The following is a 7,013-nucleotide window of genomic DNA, read 5'->3' on the forward strand; positions in this document are numbered from 1 at the left end:
GTGCAAAGACACTGAGGTTGGACAATTTGTTTTGTTCAAAGAGCTTCTAGGAGGTCAGTGTGGCTAAAGCAAAATTGATGAGGGCAGAGTAGAAGGAGGGCAGAAGTAGAGGTGCAGGTGGTAGGGAGCAAATCTTGTAAGGCCCTGTCGTTATAAGTACTTTGGCTCTTGTTCTGAGTGAAATAGGAAGAGTTTGGACAATTTTGAGCAGAGGAGGTGCGCTCCATGATTAATACTTCAAAAGGATCACTCTGGTTGCTGTGTATAGAGTATACTGGTAGTTTGTAAGGGCAGAAGCAGGGAGATCAACTAGGAGATAATTGCAGTCATTCAAGGCAAGAGACTATGGTCTCTTGCACTGTGATGGCAATGACGGAGGAGATGACATGTGACCAAACTCTAGATATAAACTGAAGGAGAACCAGCAAGATCTGCTGATGGGTTGGATGTGAGGCGTCAGAGAAATAAAGGAGTCCAGTGCCTCCAGAGTTTTCAACAGGAAGATCCTCTGGCATTTACTGAATAGGAAAGATTGAGAAGTATTTCTAAGCCTCAAGAGAGTAAAATTGTTTCCAGCCTTCCTGCCTGCCCGCCTTTCTGAACTAGTTTTTCTGGCTGAAAAGCCATGATGTGGGGCTAACAAAGGGAAGCATCCATGTGGGGGCAGAGTGGACATCAGGCTGCCATAGGTTATCAAGGCCAAGATGCGAGAAGAGGATGTCTGCAAGGTGAGTGGAGGGGACGGCAGCAGCAGTCAGGAACATGTTACTTACAAAGGGATTACTCCAACAAGAAGGGAGAAGGAAGTTACACAAATAAAAAGGGAGAAAATTAGAATAAATCCTATAGTGTTGGATGGGAATTGAAGGCATTGTGTGAACACATGGTTTTCTACATACTTTGATAAATGATAGATAGATAGATAGATAATGTGTGTTTAATCATACACAAATTTCCTAGCATTCTCCATAAAAGGTCCGGAAGCAGTGATATCCCAAGAACAATGAGCACACCTGGCACCCAGATCTTGATTTCTAAATACCATTCTCTACTAAAAGAAACAAAGTCCCTTGGAGAAATGGCTGATTACAGGACTTGAGCAGAGAAAGTACAAGATGAGCCCTGAACATCTTGTTGTGCCAGAAAGTAAGGAAGTACTCAAAGAATTGTGGTGACAGAAGCCAGCCCGGCAGCTGGCCGAGTCTGGGAAATTCTAAGCATCAGAATAAATAATGAAGCAATGAGTGAAACACTCACATCTGTAATATTGCTGCATAAAGTTGTATAGCCTGAATCTAATCATGAGGAAACAACAGACAAACCCAAGTTGAGGGACATTCTACAATGTAATAGGTCTGTAACCTTCTAAATCATCCTGGTCATAAAAGTAAAGGAAATCTTGGGAACTGTCTCAGACTGAAGGAGACTGGAAAGACATGACAACTAAATGCAATGAATAATTCTGGACTGGATCTTTTCATCATTAGGCCAATTGATGAAAGTTCAGTAAGGTCTGGGAGTTAGACAGTATTAATGTATCAATGTTAATTTCCTGATTGTGAGCATTGTATTAGGTTATGTAGGAGAATATACACTGAAGTATATACATTAAAGTATTAGGGGTGATGAGGCATTGTGTAGGTCATTTATTCTCAAGTTCAGGGAAGGGGAAAGTTCTTTGTACTATTGTAACTTTTCTGTTACACCAAATAAAAAGAAAAAAGAGAAGGAAAGAGTTAATGGAATCCCTGAGGCAGTGGAGAATGAGAGAACTAGGCAGGGCAACATCAAACACGTGGACTAAAGGATTGAATATGTCTAAGGGGAGGACATTTAATGAAGTGTAGTGCTGCAAAGAGACCAAAGAGGATCAAGACTGAGAAAAAGGTATTAAAATTATTTTCTATATTGTTAATCATGACAGCATCTTTATACACACGCAGTACAATAAATCAGCAGTTCCACTCGCAACAGTACTGGAGGTGCATGTGGATTTGAGGACCCTCTAACAACTTCTCAGTTCCCTAGGTCCTGAAGTTCAGAGGTTGGAAGCCTGCTTTCCCTACAAAGTTTTATGATTTTAAAGAGAAAATCCCAATGACATAATCATATTAGCTCTTGTCAGGAGGTCTCCCTAATTCCTACTTTTAAAAGGGTTCTTTTTAAAATTTAATGTATTCTAATGATGTAATTCGATTCTCACATTTTGGGCAAAAATATTCTGGATATGGAATTTTTATTGTGCCGAAGTATTACATGTTCATTATAGATAAACGAAAAATGTAGATAAAATAGAGACAAATTTTAAACCACCTATAATTCCATCATCCAAAAAATGATTTCTGTTAGCGTTTTACTGCCTACTTTAGACTTTAAAAATGCAAATGACATCTATAATTTTTGTTGCGATAAAGGAGGGATCCTTCCCTGTGCTGTTTTGTACCTTGCACACACACGCCCCCCCCCCCATAAAGAGCAAACACTCAGTCTCAGTCCCTAAATATACTTCAAACCACCTCATTTTTAAGGGCACTGCGAGGAATCCTATTGAACAGATGGGCGGCGATTTATGTAATCGTGTTCCTATTTGCGGACTTTCACATTGGGCTCCAAGAGATCGCACCTCAGTACTTGCCCTCGAAGCCTGGACGACTAGAGAGGATGGGAGGTTGGGGGACAGTTAGGTCGCCGGACAAGGTTTTGAGCACGCAAAGACCGAGGAAAGAGAGTCAGAGAGGCCGCGGCCGGCAAAGAGCAAAGGGCCCAAAAAGTCGGATTTGGGAGCGACGTGAGGCAGAGGGTGGGGTGTACCCAACGGCAAGGGGCGTCAAATGGGTGGAACCCCAAATCCTTGGAACTGGAGCGATACCCCAGACCGGCGGCGGCAGCTGGAGATCCAGGCCGGAAAACTGGTGCGCCGCGGCTCCGCACCAACAGAGGGCGCTGGGTCCACAGCAGTGCGAAGGGGGCGGGTCCCAGCTGCCGGCCAGATGTGGGCAGCTGGACCACGGGAGACTTGAGCTCTACCCTAGCCACTGCAGACCGGTGGGCGAGGGGAGAGGGAAGAAGGGATGGCAGGGGGCAAAGGTGGTGGCAGAATACCCGACGTCGCTGCCCCGCAGGCTCCCGGACTGCCTTGCATTGTGGGGTAGAAATGCGGGAGCCTCTTGCCCAGCGGGGGCGCCGTTTTCCGATTCCCAGAAAAGTGCGATACCGGTTGTCAGCCGCCCTGGGGCTAGCTCAGCACAACAGAGCCGGGTCCACCGGGCGGGACATTGGGCCAGGAGAGACCCACGCGATCGTCTGCGGCAGGAAAGAGACCTGGCCTTGAGGGCTTTGAACTCTTGCGTACACACACACACACACACACACACACACACACACACACACACACACATCCTCCCTGCACTCTTTCTGCCCTGGGTGCAGTGTGCATTCGAGGAGGGAGGAACTGAGGCAGCGCAGGACTGAGCACCGAGTAGACCCTCCTCCCCGTCTTGTCTGGAGCGGAGACTTTGGGCTAGAGGGCCGCAGCCCGAAGCTCCAGTGAAGGACCCCTGGCCGGGGACTACCCCAGGGACCCCGCCGCCTGGACCTGCTGAGGTCCCCACCCCGGCCGCTTCCTGGACTCCGGAGTAATCAGCTGCTGCGCGCATGCTGTAATTGGCGGTGCAGGCCCTGCCGGGCAGAGGACCCGCGGGCGGCGCAGGGGAGGGCGAGGGGCTTAATTGCAGGGCTTCGGGTCGCAGTCTGGGATGCAGCTCCGCTTGCGGGGGGAGGGGATGGACACTTAGCTCGGCGAACCAGACCTCGGAGGAAGCCAAAAGACCTTCGGGGTCGGCAGTTCGGATCCCTTCCTCAGAAACGGGGTTTAGGGGCTTGAACCCCAGCGAGAGTGAGGGGGGAGGACCGGGACATCTCCGGAGATCTGGGGGTGGCGAGGGCAGATTCCAAACTCCCCATCCCAACCCCAGAAGCCCTGGAGCGTCTTGTCCGAGACTCCTCCCTCGTTCTGACCCTCTACCTCCCCTTTCTGCTGCCCCCATCACCCCCCTTCTCGTATCCCCGGGGCGCTCCCACCCTGGGGAAGAATGTGCCCTCCTAGCGCACCCTTGCCATGGTAACGGCACACCCCCACCCCCGCGCACCGCAGCGGCCCGGCCTGGCCCGGAGGGCTGCGAGAAAAGCGGGGTGGGGTGGGCGCCTCCCAGCCCTGCGGACACACCTCAACTGCCCTGGTTGCCACAGCAACCGGAGGCGTTTGGAAGTGCGCAGCCGCGAAGTGACAAAGGGCTCTCCACGATCCCGCACCCCTCTAATCCACCAGCAGAGGACCGTGGCTCCTGGGAAGGACTGCCACCCCCCAACTTCAAGGACAAAGTCCAGAGAGGGACCACGGGGCGTCTCAGTTTCCACGCAGGGCAAGCCTAGGGAACAAAGGCAGCCGGAGCCCCCAAAGAGCCTGGAACTTGAAAAGGGATCCCCTGCGCCAGCCCGTCCCCCTCCCCCCGCAGAGCCCGAGGGGGGCGCTGGCAGCAGGAAGCCAGGGAAGGGCCCGGAGGCGCGTAGGCCCCACAGCAGAGCGGTGATTACAGGGACCTGTCCCTCCCGCCCCGGCTCCCACTCTCATTAAGTCATTTTTTCCCCTGTTGGAAAGTCCCCGTGCCTTGAGCGCAGGAGTTGGGGCGACCGCAGGCAGCTGCCGGCAACCACATGAGAAGGGGGGGTGGGAGGGGTGGAGGGAGGCCGCGACTAGGGCCTGGCCAAGCTCCAACGTGGAAGGCCCCCTGCCGGGGGCTAGCTGGGGGCGCATTAATTCGGAGGAAGGCGAGGGAGGGCCGGGATGCCCCTGACCTCATTTCTCACCCACCTGGCCCTCCTACAGCTGCCGAGGCCTCTACCTTTGCCTCTCCCTCTTTTTTCTGACCCTGGGACCTTGGGCGACAAAAAAGCAGGATGCCTGGGTTGTGATCCCCACCCCAGTCTGGCTGCCTCTCCCTGACCTTTAACCCACCACTGCCTGCTGATCTATCCACCACCTCATTCTCTCTTACTTCCCTCCCTTCTTCCCTTTGGGACCATCCAGGCTCCATGCTATTTTTTCCTCCTGCAAGGAGTTGGCCCAATGTCCCTCAAGGTGAAAGGTGTTGGGGGTGGGGATGGCTTCCTCCCCCTCTGAGTGAAGTCTGGTCCACCCTCTCTTCTTATTTCCAAATCTGAACCTTGGTCCTCTCCTAGCTCTTGGCAAGTTCTTCCTCCTATTTACTTCCACCGTCCCACTTTATTTCAGCCCATTTCCCCTATTTCCAACCAGCACATTGATTTCTGCCTCACTCGTAGCCAGAGTGCATAAACCCAGGGCCTCTTGGGCCCCATTTTCCCACCACTCATCACCTCCATATCTCCCTTTAGGGTCAACTAAATCCCATACACCCCTTTTCAAATGTGGGGTTCAGCTTTGGTCCAGACTCTAGTCAGCTTCAGGCCCAGAGAAAGGATGGGGGTGGGCAACACCCTATTTGTTCCTTCTCCAACTTTTCCTCTCTCCCTTTACAGGTAAAGCTAGCATGTATCAGATCACCATGATTTGACTTGACTGGGATATGTCCCCCACAGCCTGGTGTCCAGTCCCCTGTCCCACCCCATAGCCCACCCCTCCCTCTAGAGGCAGCACGCCCTGCAGTGTTACAGCTCCTACCTCATTATCCCAGCCCTCATCCTGCGTCTCTCATCTTCAGTCTCTCCTCCCCCAACTCTGTCCTCTTAAAGCCTGGAAGGCAGAGGAGGCTGAAACCACAGCTAACACTGTAGTGGACACTGCTGGGGGCTGGGCAGGGGGTGAGAGTACCCCCCCAGGCCTTCATTGCCCCTCCCTTCCCTCCTACCCTGAATGGGAGGGAGGGAGGAGGCAGCGAACCCAGCCCCCAAAGCTTTCTCCTGAGTGAACAAGAGGAAAGGAATGAAGCAGGTGTGTCTGGCTGCTCCTGCCCACCCCTCCTCCTGGGGGACTCTCACCCGCCTGCCTGTGGTACTGTCTTTAGGGGGATGGGGAGAGAAACCCTGTCCTCTCCAGAGGCAGCAGAACTGAGCATGTGAAATGTCCTGCTGCCTTAGTCATGTCTGAGAGCTGCTGGGATGCAGGAGTTGGAGGGAAGGGAGCTGAGGGCAAGCGCATGAGGGCAAGTCTCCCAGGTGGTGGGCCTGCAGGCGTGCATCACCATGAGAGCCTCCTTTCCTTCTCAGCCCTACCCAGGGGTAGGGAGACATGGGTCAGGGCCAGGGAAGTATGGAGATGCAGGTAGGCTGGCAACTGGGAAAAGGAACAAGACTTCATCCTTGGTTGGTTCATTGAGAAGGGTGCCACTCTGGGGTGAACTGAGGCAGGCACAGTACTCTCCACTGTGAGCAGCAGGAGGCCCGGATGAAGTTGGTGAAGGGTTCTTTCCCCGAGAACTTGACCCCACCTCCCTCTCCACTGCCTCCTCCTTGAGGGTCTGTTCCAGAAAAACATCAGATCTGAGAGCCAAGGAGAGTGCAATGCTGGACCCAGGCCGCCAGCTTAGCAGCGTTCTTATGGGGGTATGGAGGAGGGGCTGGTTGACCTGCCAAGGGACATCCTGAGCCGGGGATCTGGGGGCACAAGAGACCCAGGAAGGATATCCCCCCACCCCCAGCCTTACTTACATACCCCGCCTCCCCTGCCTGGACTCAAAGAGACCAGAATCCAGACAGCGAGTCTCCTGGCCCTCCCCTGCCACCCTTCTCCAGGCCGCACCTCCTAGCCCCACCTGCTCCCTGGGGCGCTGGGCTGGCTGGGTTGGGCTGGGTCTTGCCCAGGATTACTCCTCTCAGAGTACCTGCCGACGGGTGCTACTGGCCGACACTCGTCCTGGCTTGTGGCAGAGGGCTCAGGCACAAGGTGGACAGCTGGAGCTCTGGCATCCAGGGCTCCTGATCCAGCTCCTTGCCAACTTCCCCACTGCCTCCATCTAGCCCAGGCCTCATCTCTGGTT

Source organism: Globicephala melas, chromosome 7 (assembly GCF_963455315.2).
Source record: "Globicephala melas chromosome 7, mGloMel1.2, whole genome shotgun sequence".
Classification (NCBI taxonomy): Eukaryota; Metazoa; Chordata; class Mammalia; order Artiodactyla; family Delphinidae; genus Globicephala; species Globicephala melas.